General features: G+C 40.1%; 1 protein-coding gene and 1 pseudogene across 1 annotated transcript in view; one reads left to right on the top strand and one right to left on the bottom strand.

The window, feature by feature from the left end:
• The window catches only part of CPA6 (carboxypeptidase A6), a 325,374-nt gene that overhangs the window by 67,926 nt on the left and 240,340 nt on the right, over positions 1 to 17,108 (top strand). The gene's annotated exons all lie outside the window — the stretch shown is intronic.
• LOC121498744 lies at positions 5,798 to 6,803 on the bottom strand (annotated as a pseudogene).

Below are 17,108 nucleotides of genomic sequence, written 5' to 3' on the forward strand. Positions count from 1 at the left end.
TTTTAGCTTCTAGTAATAAATGTACTCATTTAAGAATGTGATAATGTGACTAACAAATTTGCAATTAGCACTGGAATAAATCAGCTACTCAGGGTATCTTTTCAAGTGATTTGTTAAATGACTTTGGCAATAGATCTTTGGCTAACAGGGGAAGAAAGCTGATGGATAACAGTACGGGTTCTCAAGGACCTGCCACAAATGCATCCTTTCACTGACACTGGAGTACTCTTTCATGACCATCCTGAGGTGCAGCTGCTCCCTCCTTTAGCTATCTACAGGCAAGCAGCTACCATTGTTCTAGAGAGAAAGAGAAGCAGGCTCCATGCAGGGAGCCCAACATGGGACTCAATCCCGGGACTCCAGGATCACGCCCAGGGCCAAAGGCAGGTGCTAAACTGCTGAGCCACCGAGGCATCCCAAACACTGCCCCTTTTTAACAAACATCCCTCCCAGGAAGAATTAGGTGCTCTTTTTTCCTTTGCTACCATGATATTCTATACACACCTCCATCTTAGCAAACATATTGTAATTGTAAATTTGCATGTGAGTTTCCTCTTAATTATGTGCTTCATTGTTACACACTTAATATATAGTTCAATGCTGGGTGCCTACTAGACATTAAGAAATATTTTTGAGTGCATATCAGGGGATTTTGTTATCATAAATCTCCAGATGAATGTCTGAAACAATTTGAAAGCATACCTTCCAACAGGCATCCATTTTTCCTAGTAGAGCATATTTTCTGTGGGATATGCTATATATCTCTGAGCTCTATTAATTTTGAAATAAGTAACTGGAGAGCAGCTACTCTAATTTGAAAAAAGAGCTAGCTCTGCATTTGTAAAATCCTAACTATCATAATTTTAGGGAAGTTAATTTGTTTAAATAGAGCAGTTCTTTCATATTAAAGCAGTAGAGACTTGCCTGCATGTGTAACTAAAACACAAAATGAATGAGAAACTGATGTTGAAGACTTTCTTGGGTGTGAATATACTCTTATAGCTTTGATTACATGAACTGTTGATGACATAAATACAGAAAATACAGGTTAATTCATTAGAAGCTATTGAGAATACTTTGACAAAATATATTTGACTAGTATATTGCCAAAAAAAAGCCATAAAAGGGATCCCTGGGTGGCGCAGCGGTTTGGCGCCTGCCTTTGGCCCAGGGCGCGATCCTGGAGACCCGGGATCGAATCCCACGTCGGGCTCCCGGTGCATGGAGCCTGCTTCTCCCTCTGCCTGTGTCTCTGCCTCTCTCTATCTCTCTGTGACTATCATAAATAAATAAAAATTAAAAAAAAAAACCCACCCTTATAAAAAAAAAAAAGCCATAAAATAAACTTAAACTTTATAATTGCAGGAGAAAAACATGTTGAACAAAACCTTTTAAACTGGGTTACTGATATTAATGCATCTGCACATACAGTCTTCTGTAAGAAGTCCTCAAAGAGAGAATGATCTTAATATGTGAATATGGTTAAAAAAAAAAAAAGTGTGTGAGGCCAGTGACAGCTTAACCTAAATGTTAGAGAACCTTCTGTGTGCATAGAACCACACCATGTCAATACCATTTAATGACCAACTTTTGATTTTTGGCCACAGCAATGGCTGTTGACTGCACATGCTCTTACTTGAGAAGCTCACGTCCTCCCAGCAGCCTGGAAGCCTGGACCATCCTTGTCCGTCTTTTCTTTTTTCTTAAGGAGTGCAAGTGGGGAGAGGGAAGGGCAGAGGGAGGAGGAGAGAGAATCTCAAGCAGGTTCCATGCCCAGCACAGTAGCCTGAGGTGGAACTTGAACTCACTACCCTGAGATCATGACCTGAGCTGAAATTAAGACTGGGATGCTTAACCAACTGAGCCACCCAGGCGCCCCCTTGTCCATCTTTCTTTTGCTAGTACCTAACACCTACAGAGCTCTCCTAGGAGTGAGCAGCGCCCTTAGCCATAGGGGGCTGGGAATACAGCAATGAATATCATTCTAAGCTTGTCACATCACTTAAAGCTGAAGTATATCTTGTCTTCAGTTGGGTTTGAACAGATTTCAGATTCTCATAGCAAAAGAAATTAGAGTTGGGACTAGAAATATAACCCCAGCTTCTGAGATTCCCCTTCAGATGAGTCACCTCTTGCTGAGCCTCCCTTTTTAAGTCTGTAAAATGAGAGGAAATGTGAAAGTGGACCTAAAGTCTCATAAAGCCATACAATGCTTTAAAATTCCTTTATAAATTTTTGTGGGGAAATTGGAAAAGAGATTTTGGTGATGTGGCCTTATTCCCATAGGCTCGGAGTTAAGACACCTGGGTCCTGGTTCCATCTCTGATAATAGTTTTGTGATGCTGGCCTATGTGCTCTGTTTTGAGCTGACTTAGGGGCTGAAGGGTGGGCTCTAAGTTCCTTTACTGATCTAAGAATCGAAAACCCAATCACCAAGCCACCTGTGACATCACTGAACATGAAGCCCTCACTCTTGATCTGAAATATTAGGCACCATCAAACTTTCCTTGGCACACTGAACCAATGGTTTCTTTATCAGAGGTCATCAAAGCAGAAATGGAAATCCATTAAGTTTCAATGTTTTAAAATGCCTCATCAGAAATTATATGAACTAAAGTTTCAAATTCTTTTGGCTATTAAGTGTGATGATTGATTAGTTCATGATATATCATAATTATCTCATGGTAAATGGCTGTCTCAGGCTGTTAAGAAAGTTTGCCATTAATTATGCCCAACAAAAACAGGAAACCAATCACTAATAATTATAGTCTAGTAGACCAAATTTTTCAAAATATGATTTTCTTGAGGTAAATCTTTAGTAGTAAGAAGGTAATTACTAGACTGAATCATTATGGAATAGCCCTTGTATAGGAAAATTACATGAATCAAGAGCCTGTTTAGGTGCCAGATGTTTTTTTTAATTCCAAATAACTATACATTCACTGAAAATCTTTTATAGGCCATGCTTGTCTTGGCACTGGTGACAGTAATAACCACATACCTATGTTCAAAGACCCCACAGTCTAAAAGTAAAGGAAATATAGACGTATAAGCTCTATAATTTACAATACTGCATATAGCATGTGTTTGATGAGGCTCTGCTATTCTGAAAAGAACAAAAACTAATATTTCTCAGGCCCAAGGCCCCAACCAAATGTTTGGAAGACTCAAGAACAATCAGGTGTTTCAACCACTCAGCAACCCTTGCTTCCCAGACAGCAAGCATGTGGTCTTTACCTAGGGTCACTGTGTAACAAACCTGAGTCACAGTCATACCCCCATGCAGTCCCTGTCCCCAGTCAGTGCTGCATAGAGAGCCCTGTAGCACCAGATGCCTCACTATGCTGCTACCCTTGGTTCAGAGTTTAAAAAAAAAACAACTTTCTCTAAGAAACCCTCTAAGATCTACCTCTCATTGGGCCACTAACTATATGCTTGCTTCTTCCCATCCTCAATAACAAGGAGGAGCCAAGGAAGACTTTCTGTTCAACTGCCAGGGCTCTGAGTTCTCAGACCTGGTCTCCCTTCTGCCCAGCTTCACTAACTGACATCAGGTCCCTCTAGCCTTGTCTCACCAGTACCTGAGGTCTCCGTGGTTTTCCTGAGGAAATGAGTAACATCCTACTTTGAAGAAGTTGCTAAAAAATCTGCCCATTTCTATGACTCCTTACAAGGAAAAGTCTTATATTTTCTACACTGGGGAAGTGTAGCAGAGAAGTAAGGATAGAAGTAGCAGTGTCTTGTGTCTGGGGAAGGGGGACTCTTGAAGTGGTCATATCTCAGTTTGGTTCTTTAAGGAAAAGTACAAGTCAGCCATCCTACACAGAAAGAATAGTACAGCACGTTCACAAAACTCTAAGTAGTTCAGAAGCTCCGAAATGCAAGTTATAAGACTGAGAACATCAAGAGAGGAACCCCTTTGAGGATAAGGACAAACCCTAAGAGGATAAGTATATTTTTAACTTCCTATGGAAGGGATATATGTTTTATATATATATATATATATATATATATATATATATATAAAATTTTTAATAAAATTTTATTCATATACATTTTTAAGTAAAGTTGACACAATGTTACATTAGTTTTAGGTATACAACATAGGGATTCAACAAGTTTATACCTTACGCTATGCCCCCACCCCCATGATTGTAGCTACCATCTGTTACCATACAAGACCATTAAAGTATCATTGACTATATTCCTCATGCATGTCAGGAAGCTTGTATCTCCCACTCCCCTTCACCCATTTCGCCAACCCCTCTCCTCTCTGGCAACCAAAAGTTCTTTATAGGTCTTTGGTTGCTTCCATATCTTGGCTTTTGTAAGTTAATCTGCAATAAACATAGGGTTGCACATATCTTTTCAAATTTGTGTTTTCTTTGGGTAAATACCCAATAATGGAATTTTTGGATCATATGGTGTTTTGTTTTTTAATTTTTTGAGAAAATTCCATACTGTTTTCCACAGTGGCTGCACCAATTTAAACTCACAGCAGTTTACAAACCTTCCTTTTTATTCTACATCCAAATACTTGTTATTTCTTATTTTTTTTTATTTTAGCCATCCTAACGGGTGTAAGATGATATCTCACTGTGGTTTTGATTTGCATTTCCCTGCTAAGTGATGTTAAGCATCACCTATAGATTTAATACTTGCCAAGCACTGCCATAAGAGTTCATCTGTATTAATTCAACTATCTTTATCACAATCCAATGAGATAAGCACTATTGTATCCCCATTTTACAGATGAGGAAACGAGACTAGAAGGGTTAACTTCTCTAGAATCCACAATGTATCAGTGACAGAACTGGAACTCAGACTAAAGTTTTTTGATTCTGAAACTCCTACTCAAACTATATTTCCTGTACCTTTGAATCATTGCTGTCACAAAATGGGGCCCATTGGAAGCTCTAGGGCAAGAGGAATGGTACCATAAAACCAGAGCCATAGAAAGAATAATGTTGTGTATACAGGAGGCTAGAAACAAGCAAGACCAGATGGAGGAAAATTTCAATGAATTTGGACCTGGCTGTTTAGTCACATACACCTGTGGTTTCTCATTGCCTAATCTGAATGGATCACCTATATTTTAAAAATACCTTTCAAAATAGTTGTGTACAAACTGTACTTTACATTTCTGTTTTTATGTTCAGAGATGTTCACACTGTTCCTTGAGTGATATGTTCTTCTGTCATTTTTTTTCTGTTACTGTCACACCATTCAATTTCAGCAGTGGAAATTGAGGTCAGAAAATAGGAAATTACAACTTCATGTAGAGAATCACTCATGCAGGGTTCTGAATGTCTTAGTTGCACAGAGATATGCCTTTTAGGGAACCCAGGAGAGGAAAATAATGAAATAAAAAAAAAGCTTAGCACAGTTTTAATCTGAACTATTTTCAGATGTTGTGATATTTTATTTTTTTCCTAAGAGAAGTAATAGAAATTTTGTAGAACAAAGCCCCAAGATTGGCACCAATAGTCTATTTGACCTATAGAAATGAAACCTTTGCTGATCTTTTTTTTTTGGGGGGGGGGGGGAGGGAGAATAAGCAGTTTTAACTTCAGAAGTAAGAAGATAAATTGCTTAGGATTTATTGTGTTACTGTGACCATTTCCTGTTTTCCCTTTTCTGAGGTAGTACCTAGGAAATTTTTCTCTTTTGATTTAGTGTGCAGTCAAGTAAGTGTTTGAGTATGAAATTCCTTTTCTATTCTTTTTTTTTTTGAAGGTAGTATACATATTTTTTATTGAATGGTTAAAAAGAAATTGAGTCATCATCCAAATGATTTCTAGATTCCATGTATCATTTTTTTCGTGCTTTCACTATTGTTTTTCCCAAATTATCTCCTTTCAGCATTCCCATAAATGCAGCTGGCATGTTTTCAAATCCTTCAATGATGTATTCATGGTACTGGATTTTACCCTCTATGACCCATGTCAGCAAGTCTTTCAGAGCGTTCTGGCGGACCTCTCCTTGCCAGCGATAAACGATGAACCCTTCTGTGCGGAGCTGCTGATAATATTCTCTGGGGGTGGGCCTGGGGGAAGTGGGCAAGTACTATTATGTGCCGGGATGGCACCACAAACAGCAATTCTTCCAAATTTCCTCATCTGGGGAATAACAATGTTTGAAAACTCTCCACCTACATTATCAAAGTAACAATCATAACCATCAGGAGAGGCTTTTTTCAAAGTTTCTTCTGAAGACTCTATGGTTTTTGTAGTTAAAGGCAACATCATATCCAAGCTTTGTAAGGTAGGCAAGCTTTTCGTCAGACCCTGCTGCTCCAACTACTTTGCAGTCCTGGAGCTTAGCAATCTGCCCCACCACAGAACCCACTGCCCCTGCTGCTGCATTAACCATCACTGTTTCTCCACCCTTCACACCACAGATGTCAAGGAGGCCAAAGTAGGCTGTTAGTCCTTTCATGCCAATTGTTCCCAGAGCCAAAGACACTGGTACCGTGTTTGGCCACTCTGCAGGCAGCTTTTCCAAATCTTTCCCATCAGAAATAGAGTGTGATGTCCAGCCTGAAGAAGCCACTACCACAGTTCCTGCTGGGAAGGCTGAGATTTTACTTTCCAGAACTCTGGCCACTTGTTGCCCCATCATCATATCCCACCCTCCTTCAGTCTTTTGGCCGCCACTCTCATGTAAGGATCCACGGTAAGGAACAAAGCTTCCAGCAGGACCTCTCCATTTTTTAAGGATGGGAGTTCAGCTGTCTTTAACTCAAAGTTACTATGAGTAGGGCTGCCTTCAAAGTGTTTCTTCAGAGTTCCAGCTCTTAGCATGACTCATCCTGAAGTTCGAGTCTGCAGGTTCCACTACTGAGACAGAGGAGGAGGTTGGGGTTGTGCCCTTTTCTATTCTTTAAGGCACTTAACTAGTCCTATAATAGGATGAGCTGTAATTATGCTAACAGAACCAGAATGATCTTTTTTTCCTGGTAATACAGCTAATAATACAATCTACTACCTGGGTAACAGGGATCTGTGTGCTGGGCATCATGCTTGGTTCCTCCTCCTCCTCCTGTACCTCCATCCTACTCAAAGTATGCCCATCCTTTGTGTGGGAATCCAGGGCCCAGGAATCCATCCCTGAACAGCCTCAAGCCTCACTTCTAGGGCCCTCATGAGCCTTGCATCCATAGCTCCAGTTGTTATGAGTGAGCAGGTATGTGTTTTGGCTATATTTGGAGCATGGATACAGACTAGGGTATCCAAAAGCTAGGGGTAGAAAGTAGCAAATGGGCCACCTCTCTCTGCTGCTACACTTGGGTTCAGTACTCCTATGGGATCCAAGAATTCTAAATTTTGACCTGGACTTCAAGGCTATTTGGAAGGTATGCCTGTCGAGATAAGAGGATAGAACATTTCATCTTTATTACCTTGATTTGTAGCTTTTAACATTTACACATTGTTTTTTTTTTAAGTTTTTACCTAAATTCCACTTAGTTAACATATAATGTAATACTAATTTCAGGTATACAATATGGCAATACAACATTTACATACGGTGCCCAGTGTTTATCATGGCAAGTGCATTCCCTAATCCTCATCACCTGTATTACCCATCTTCCCACTCACCTCCCCTCTGGTAACCATCAGTTCTCTACAGTTAAGAGTCTGTGTTCTGGAGGATTTCTATTTACACTTTAACTCAGGTCCCACAGTGTTAAAGATAGGTCTGGATTGACCCCTCGTCCAAAACCATTGAATCAGATTCTCTCACTTTGGAATGTGGAATTGGAGTTGGTGTCTGCTGGTCATATGAACTGAGAACATCTGAACTTAGAAGCCCAACAATTGTAGGACAATCATAGTCTATGAGCTTTTGGAATAAGAGGTACTCTGATTCCTGTTCTATCCAAGACTTGGTTGCCAAAACATTTCCTTAAATTTTATAGCATTTTGGGATCTCTGGGTGGCTCAGTGGTTTAGTGCCTGCTTTCGGCCTAGGGTATGATCCTAGAGTCCTGGGATCAAGTCCCACGTCAGGCTCCCTGCATAGAGCCTGCTTGTCCCTCTGCCTGTGTCTCTGCGCGCCTCTCTCTCTCTCTCTCTCTCTCTCATGAATAAATAAAATCTTTAAAAAAAATTTTATAGCATTTCCCAGTATCTTTCCCATAAAGGCTCTGTCCTGCTACCTTCTTTTCTTTCTTTAATTTTTTAAACATTTTTTATTTTTTTATTGGAGTTCAATTTGCCAATATATAGCATAACACCCAGTGCTCATCCCGCCAAGTGCCCCCCTCAGTGCCCATCACCCAGTCACTCCAACCCCCCGCCCACCTCCCTTTCCACTACGCCTTGTTCATTTCCCAGAGTTAGGAGTCTCTCATGTTTTGTCACCCTCTCTGATACTTTCACTCATTTTCTCTCCTTTCCCCTTTATTCCCTTTCGCTATTATTTATATTCCCCAAATGAATGAGACCATATAATGTTTGTCCTTCTCCGATTGACTTACTGCACTCAGCATAATACCCTCCAGGTCCATCCACGTCAAAGCAAATGGTGGGTATTTGTCGTTTCTAATGGCTGAGTAATATTCCATTGTATACATAGACCACATCTTTATCCATTCATCTTTCGATGGACACCGAGGTTCCTTCCACAGTTTGGCTATTGTGGACGTTGCTGCTATAAACATCGGGGTGCAGGTGTCCTGGCATTTTACTGCATCTGTATCTTTGGGGTAAATCTCCAGCAATGCAATTGCTGGGTGGTAGGGAAGGTCTATTTTTAACTCTTTGAGGAACCTCCACACAGTTTTCCAGAGTGGCTGCACCAGTTCACATTCCCACCAACAGTGCAAGAGGGTTCCCCTTTCTCCACATCCTCTCCAACATTTGTGGTTTCCTGCCTTGTTAATTTTCCCCATTCTCACTGGTGGGAGGTGGTATCTCATTGTGGTTTTGATTTGTATTTCCCTGATGGCCAGTGATGCGGAGCATTTTCTCATGTGCTTGTTGGCCATGTCTATGTCTTCCTCTGTGAAGTTTCTATTTGTCTTTTGCCCATTTCATGATTGGATGGTTTGTTTCTTTGCTGTTGAGTTTAATAAGTTCTTTATAGATCTTGGATACTAGCCCTTTATCTGATACGTCATTTGCAAATATCTTCTCCCATTCTGTAGGTTGTCTTAGTTTTGTTGATTGTTTCTTTTGCTGTGCAGAAGCTTCTTATCTTGATGAAGTCCCAATAGTTCATTTTTGCTTTTGTTTCCCTTGCCTTCATAGATGTATCTTGCAAGAAGTTGCTGTGGCCAAGTTCAAAAAAGGTGTTGCCTGTGTTCTCCTCCAGCTACCTTATTTTCAAAGGAGTACTCGTTACTTACTTCGTATAATCTGTGTTTCCACCTAGATAGCGAGGATTAACAAATGCATTGCTTAATAACCTGAGACATTATGTGGAGACTTTCAAAATCATTCATAAAAACTATACCTGCTGTATCAGGCACTTCAAAAAGTCTCATTGGAAGACTCTTCTAACTGGCTAATTACAGGCTAAAGGAGTTATGCAGGCGTAACCAAATCTACTACACCTACATGTTGTAACTAAAAAGTTATCTTCACTAGTTTGCAATTATTACTTCACCTCTGCTTTATATTTGCCTTGAAATTCAGAGCTTTTTTTTTTCCTCTGGAGTAGTACAGAACATACATTTAGTATTTATTTTTCAGGTTCTGAATAGAGAATTCTTCATCTAAAGGACAGGTAGTAGGAAGATGCAGCTTCTTCTGGAGAGGTGATAGGGGACAGGTTCTGTCCCCAACAGTGACCATCAGCCTCATGAGCCCATCTCTCAGAGGAGTCTCCCAAACAAGTTCGTGCTTTTTCCTCCCATTATTCTTCTGCTTCCTCTCACCATAGTGTGAGTCTGCTCTAGTTGGATTCTCAAGAAATTTTTTTTCTGAGGATTGATAGGGGAGAGGAGAGATGTACCTCTATATTACTGATGCCAAATAACTTTTGAAGGTGCTTATCACATAGCATTTTATCCCCTTCACATGTACATTATAGTAAGTTTTATCGTAAAAACTGTAAGCAATGAAGCATTAGGTTCAGGAGTAATATCCTCTCCCTTAGAAATAGATATATGATCTGGGATCCCTCTCTCTCTCTCTCTCTCTCTCTCTCTCTTTCTCTCTCTCTCTGAGAGCTATATCACAAGTTATTAACTTCCACAAAACTCAAAAATTAGTGCTGGTATCTGAAATGGAGACAGAACTGAGATAGACTGCCCTAGGATGTTGTGGGTTTCAGTTCACTTCATGAATTCTTTGTGGATTACCTGCATGTGCTCCAAGAAGAAATTGAAGCCATGCCACTCTCTAACTCTAAACTTATATACAGTGCCAGTCACTGATTCCTTTATCTCAGTATACCTTTTTTTCTCCACTTTGGGCTTCCTGCCTCCTCCAAGGCCCTCCCCAAATTCATTGTCTGAGGAGTCTGTGGTGACCTGAATGGATGAAAGATTATCCAAGGGGGTTAATGTTGGGCTGAAGGAGTAGGCTTTAAAATATCTTAAGTATACCCATACAATATATGATTATTCAGCCTCTTAAAAATGAATTTCTGACACATGTTACAAACTAGATGAAATTTGAAGACCTTTTACAAACCAAAATAAACACAAAAAGAAAAACCCCATTTAAATCAGATTCCTAAAGAAGTCAGATTCATAGAAAGTAAAATGGTAGTTGTTAGGGGCTGTGGAAAGGGGGCTATATGGGTATTTCATGTTTATTCTCTCAACCCTTGCTTGCTTTTTATGATTTTCCATGTCTTAGACATTTCTAGAGTGTATTCCATGTGCCATGTGACTGACTCTCCTAGCTTTTACCCTAGCCTCTCTTGGACTATAATAGAACAGTCTCCATGCTGGGATGGGTTATAGTGATCCAAATTTTGCATAGGACCCAAAGAGCCCATTGGATGATTAAGTTTTGAAGGGATCAACTGTGGGACCAGCCCTCAAGGTGGGCTACAGAAACTGTAGGAGCAAGAGGTTATGTGTTGCATGAAAGGTATAAACAAATTCCTTTAATCAACTCAGATCACACCATTTCTTCACTTAAAGGCGTCTGGTGATTTCTCTTCTCTCTTGCATTAAAAAACCAGAGACTTAATGCCTTCAGAGCCCTGCCTCTCTGATACCTCCCCCTGTTCTTCCTCTTGCTCACTCCTCTCCAGCCACACTGCCTCTTCATTATTCCTCAGTCACCAGGCATGCTCCTGCATCTCAGCCCTTGTTTTTCCCTCTGTCTGGAAGGCCCTTGTGGCTTTTTCACTCACCTCCCTCATGTCTTTATGCAAGTGCCACCTTCTCAATTACATCCTCTAAGGTCACCATATTTAAAATTAGACCTGCATCTGGTACTACATATAAAGCTTCCCTGCCTTCTAGTCTCTATAGTGCTTCTATATGATTTACCTACTTGTTATGCATGTGTATTGCCTCCTTGACAATGTTGGGGATTTTATAATTTTGATAATTTTTGTTTCCTCTTTGCTTAGAATGGTGTGTAGTCCACATTCAACAAACACTTCAGTTACTAAATACAAAAATGAACTAGTGTTTGCTTCCCAGAATCGTTAGAAATTCTATAGCTTATACAAAAAGCTCTTTCCCTTTAGAGTGGAATTACAAATGGAAGCTACATAGACCCACAGTAATCTCAGAATTCTGGAATAACTCTAATATAACTATATTATATTATAACTAATATAACTCTAATATAATCTATATTGTTGGCAATAGTAATAATGCCAAAATCACTAAACTTTCAAGTGAATCACGAACCCATCTTTTCTAGAAAATCCACATCCGTTGGGAAATCAATGGAATTCATCACCATATTAACTGCAATTACTCAATGATATGAATCCCAAAGGCATCTTATGGCATTTTCCCTTGTGAATAAGATTAGAGGAAGGTAGAAAGCTTTACATCATTACAATTTATTAAAGCTGTAATTTTTAACCCCTGCCATATGTCAAACACTATGCTGGTAGTTAAGGTCACTTAAACTCACCGCCCTACTAGTAGATATGATTTTATCCAGAAGGTCAAAGAAGTTATCCTTTCAAATTGATGCTTCCAGGTGATTTGAACTTCGGTTTTCTGAATAAAAAATCCAAAGCCATTAAATTATGCTGCACTGCTTCCCTAAATAATAAAGTCAGACCAGCTGGGCTTTGTTTTTGCTGACCCTGAACTAGATTTGAAATTACCAACTTTCTGTAACTACTTTCTACCTGGATTATTAAAAACACTGACTAGTGAAACTTTTCCACAGTAGAGAGAAATGTTATTTTAAAGGTTGTTATCTTTTCCAATTAATTTTTTTGAAAGTCATCTTGGCTTATCACTAGGGAAAATCTCTAAGCAATAAAAGAAATGTAATGAAAAGTAAAGGCAATGTATTATGAAGTGTGTTGTGCATGTTGATGACCTGTGATTCATTCATTATTTATGATAAGCGTGTATGGTGAAATTCATGAATAGGACAGTTTTGGTCATGTGAAGTCCTTAAGTGTTAAGCCGGTTGAATACTTTGTTAAAATATACAACAGAGCCTTGGGGCAGTTTCCCAAATATAATTAGGTTGGTAGTTTATTAAAATATAGAATTAAAGTTCTCTAGTATTTATAGTATTGATTATTTTCAATAATCAAGTGCTGGGAGACTCTTGGAAAGAAATGAAAAAAAAATGATAATATGTGGTTAGTGTGGATCAGGGGAGAAGGACTTACTAGAACAGCTATTATAACTCAATCTATTCCATTATTTTCCCCAAGATAAACTATATCCTAAATGATTCTAGCTCATTTTAACTGAAATAAATAGGTTGGTATATTCCTTTCCCACCTTAAGTACTGCTCAGTTACACACATACATCATATTGCTTCATCTCTTAATTAGCAATTTCTATAGTTTGATGACTGGCAGCCATAATTTAATCAGAGAATATCTGCATTCCCTGGTAACTGGTATAATCTGAATTTGAATTTTATTATGTGTCTGTTTCCATTTGGTAGTGAGAATTCTGGGCTGTATGTCTGGAGCATAAAGAATGGGGTATGCAAGAAAAGCCTGGAGAGGAAAGCAGGGGCTCACTGACATAGGATTTTGCAGCATAATGCTAAGAACTTTAAGAATTTTATCTTTTTGTGGTTGGAAAGATTATAGTTTTAAGCAAGGAGAGACAGGATGCTATTTGCATTTTTTTTTCCAAAGTTGGCTTGCCTGCATTGTGCAGTACAGATTGAAGTGGGAGCAGCATGGTAGCAGAAAGACCAGTTAGAAAGGTCAGTGGTAGACCAGACAAAAGAAAGCAGGGGAAGAACATTGGTGACAAAGGAAGAAAGAAAGATTCAAGGTCAGAATTAGAGGTAGAAGGCACTAGGTTTGGTAATAAACTGGATGTTTGGTTGAGGAAGAAGGAACTTTCAAAGATATGACCCTGGTTTCTGGAATGGGGGTGTCTGGATTTTGGGTACCCACTTAACAAAATGGAGAAGTGGTGGATTTGAGGAAAAAATAACTTTATTGTTGGAAACTATGTTTGAGATGTTTAGAATATATCCAGGGAGAGGTAACTAGTTATATAGCCAGATATGTGAGCAGGAACTTGGAAGAATGGTTTTAGAGATGAATTTTGGGGAGTTATCAACGTATAGATATATCAAAGTAAGAGGACTAATTGAGATTGCCTAGGAAAAAGCTGTGGAGTGAAAAGAGAAGAAGACCCTTTAAAAAATAACATTTAGAGGCAGTTATAAGAGGCAGATCCACAGAGAAGCCAGTTTCATAAGTCACATCTATGTTGCTCTTCTTTTAACAAACGTGCATTCCATACCTTATTTGGCGCTAGGCATGCCAAGATGCTCCGGGGGCTTACACTGCAGAACAGGGAAACAGCAATGGCAAGAAAACATTACAATCCAGTGCTGTATATATGACCTACGTATTATACTTGTATAATGCACAAGCAAGTGCTAGAAGTGCTATCGTAGCACTATGGCATACAATGTACAATGCTGCCCTCTGTCTGGGTTAGAAAAAGAGATCAGAGGAGTCTCTGCAGAAAAGCCCTGAGCTGGGTATTACAGGATAAAGGGAATACTTCAGATGAACAAGATGGGGGAGAGTTTTCGTTGCAGAAGGAACAAAGACAAGAAGGGATGAGTCAGCATACCACTCTCATGAAGCAGAAAGGACTATGGTGTGGCTGAAAAGCCAGCATGTGGGTTGGGTAAGGGAGGCGGGAGAGGAGGCTAACTACCACAGAATTCCATACATGATGGAAAGTTGCTGAAGGAGAGCTTAACCTAGGGTAGTGGCTGGCAGGAGTAGGGATTCAGTTAATATTGGCTGAATGCATAATCAGATCTCTATTTCAGAGAGACCCCACTAGTGACAACAGAGACTATATTGGCTTGAGGAGAGAGACAAGTAGGAAGTCCCCTTGGAGCCTCCGACAGGACCAGCTGAGTCATTAGACCTGGAGGGAAACCAGGCAGGTGTATGGAAGAGCTGCTCAGCTACTCTGAGCATTACCATTATTCTACCAGAGACAAAGAGACATGGGGCTAGGGTCACACACACACACACACACACACACACACGTCAAGTCCCCCCCCCCATACACATACACACAGGGGCCATTCCCCCCCCAACACACACAAAGAGGACCAGGGGCGACACACACGCAGGGGTCAGGGCGATCACAAACACACAGGTCAGGGTGACACACACACACAGCCAGAGACAGGGAGAGACATATACACAGAGCCAGAGCAACACCCATGAAACCCAAGTCAGAGAGACAGAGCCAAACAGATGCACAGAGCCAGAGAGAGAGAGAGACAGACATACAGACTGGGGGAGGCCCTCGTGCACATGCACGCACACACAATGCTTAAGATCCTCCAAGGTTTAAGGAACTGATTCAACAAATATTTGTTGAATGCCTACCCAGAATTAGAGCTGGTTGTCGAAGATTCCAGTGAACATAAAACATCGCATATGGAATAGGTCCTACTCTTAGCAAGGAAGATCAATGGAACAGTTATCTTTGCTGTCGACTTAGAAAACCAGCTTCCCTGATATATCTCGCCATTTAGAGAAAGGAAGGAAGAATATTTTTAAAATTTCTATGCAGAGTTCTTTGTTTTGTTTGACTGGTTTTTTTGTTGTTTGTCCTATTTAAGGATTGTCTGGTTATATTCTCCAGCAACATGGAATTATTTTCTGGAGATATGCAATGGTTGATTCCAGCTCTATCACAAGGCTGTTGTTATGAAGAACTTGATTTTTTTTTTTTTAACTACTGTGACTTCCTATCATTAAGGATCTTTAAAAGTCGCCTTTTCAACTTATTTTATTACTCTGGAGGGAAATAGAAGAGGCCTGCAGTTTTGGCACCTCCCTATCCCCAAATCCTTCCCTTCTCTGTATCTTCCTCACCCCAGCCCAGATTTGCAATTTGTGATCTTGTGAGGCAGTATTTCTGCTCCTTCGAGTCTGAATCTGAAGACACATATTTAAGCAAGAGAAGTCTAATGGGATCCCTGGGTGGCGCAGCGGTTTAGCGCCTGCCTTTGGCCCAGGGTGTGATCCTGGAGACCCGGGATCGAATCCCACGTCGGGCTCCCGGTGCATGGAGCCTGCTTCTCCCTCTGCCTGTGTCTCTGCCCCCCCCCTCTCTCTCTCTCTCTCTCTCTCTCTCTGACTATCATAAATAAATTTAAAAAAATAAAAAAAATAGAAGTCTAATGGTAAGAGGTGGGGGAAATGGGAGGTAGATAGAGATGATGGGGTAGTATTTTTCATTTTCTGGTTTTATATTTGAGAAGAAGGGAGGAAATGGCATCATATTACCTCTGTTTCTCCAGCTTAGTCTTTGAGGTCAAATTATTTAGAAATATTTTTAATAGATCCAGAGGTCTAGACACACAGACATATCCATTTGTTTCTGGCTTTCTGTTCTGGACCAATAAAGAACTCCACCAAATTCATAAAGACTATTCTTAAAATCCCAATGACTGTAGGCCAGAATAGAACCTCATTTTTGTATGCCATTTAACTGTTACAAAGAGCCTTCATTTCCATTCTCATTCAGTCCTCCTAAAGCTCTGTTACACAGGTGAGGTTTCACCATTTTATCAAATGATTGAGCCAAGTCTTGAAACCCATTTTGATGACCTGAATTCCAATGTTCTTCCACTCAACATGGATGGCATAAGGCCAGGTTTTCAACTGGGCAGGACACTGCAATAGCACCTCACCAAGAATCCTCTGAATTCTCTGTCATATGTGCCGCGTAAGTGATAAGTCATCAAAGACCTGGGTTTGGGGCTAACCAGTAATTGTTATACTAATCCATGTTTCCTGTTACATGGTGCTTGTGGGACTATTTGGAGGGAGAAGAATGGGATACTGGAAATAGAAATGTCTCAAACAGAAACTAATTCAGACCAGCAGGATTTAGGGTTATGCCTTTTATGCCTGTGATTGACCTGGGCCAGGAAAGGGCATCCCAGCAGTTCTTCTCCTCCAGACTTCTTTATTCATCTAACCCCATTTAGAGCCTGACCAAGGCAGGCAAAACTGAATACATAGTGTTAACAATAATCCTCCAGTTGCCTGCCCAGTTTGCTTCTGTGCTTCCAGCCTGGTGAAAATATCAGAGGAAGGCATTTTATGTATAGAAAGGGGATAGATAAGAAATAACCTCAGGGAAAACAGAGCCAAAGATAAACTAAGGGAAACTCTCTTTACAATGAAGGCCTTTTTTTTTTTTTTTTTTTTTTTTAATCCTTTTCAGATACTTCATCTTTGCTACTGTGGGCTCCTCAGTGCTGAGTCTCTCCACCTTCTGATTCACACAATAGTGGCTGTTTTAAAGTCAGGGATTGCAGAGATTAAACACTCCTTTTTAATGATGCCATTACACAGTCATGTGGGAATCTCCCTGTCATGTTCAGCTGAGTGCATCCTCTTCCCCTTCAGGAGCTTCTGAACAGGCATCAAAGCCAGTCTGTGCGATCTCCCGCAAGATTAGGTTGAGAGGAGGTTCACTTTC

This window comes from Vulpes lagopus, chromosome 9 (genome assembly GCF_018345385.1).
Source record: "Vulpes lagopus strain Blue_001 chromosome 9, ASM1834538v1, whole genome shotgun sequence".
In the NCBI taxonomy this organism is placed as follows: Eukaryota; Metazoa; Chordata; class Mammalia; order Carnivora; family Canidae; genus Vulpes; species Vulpes lagopus.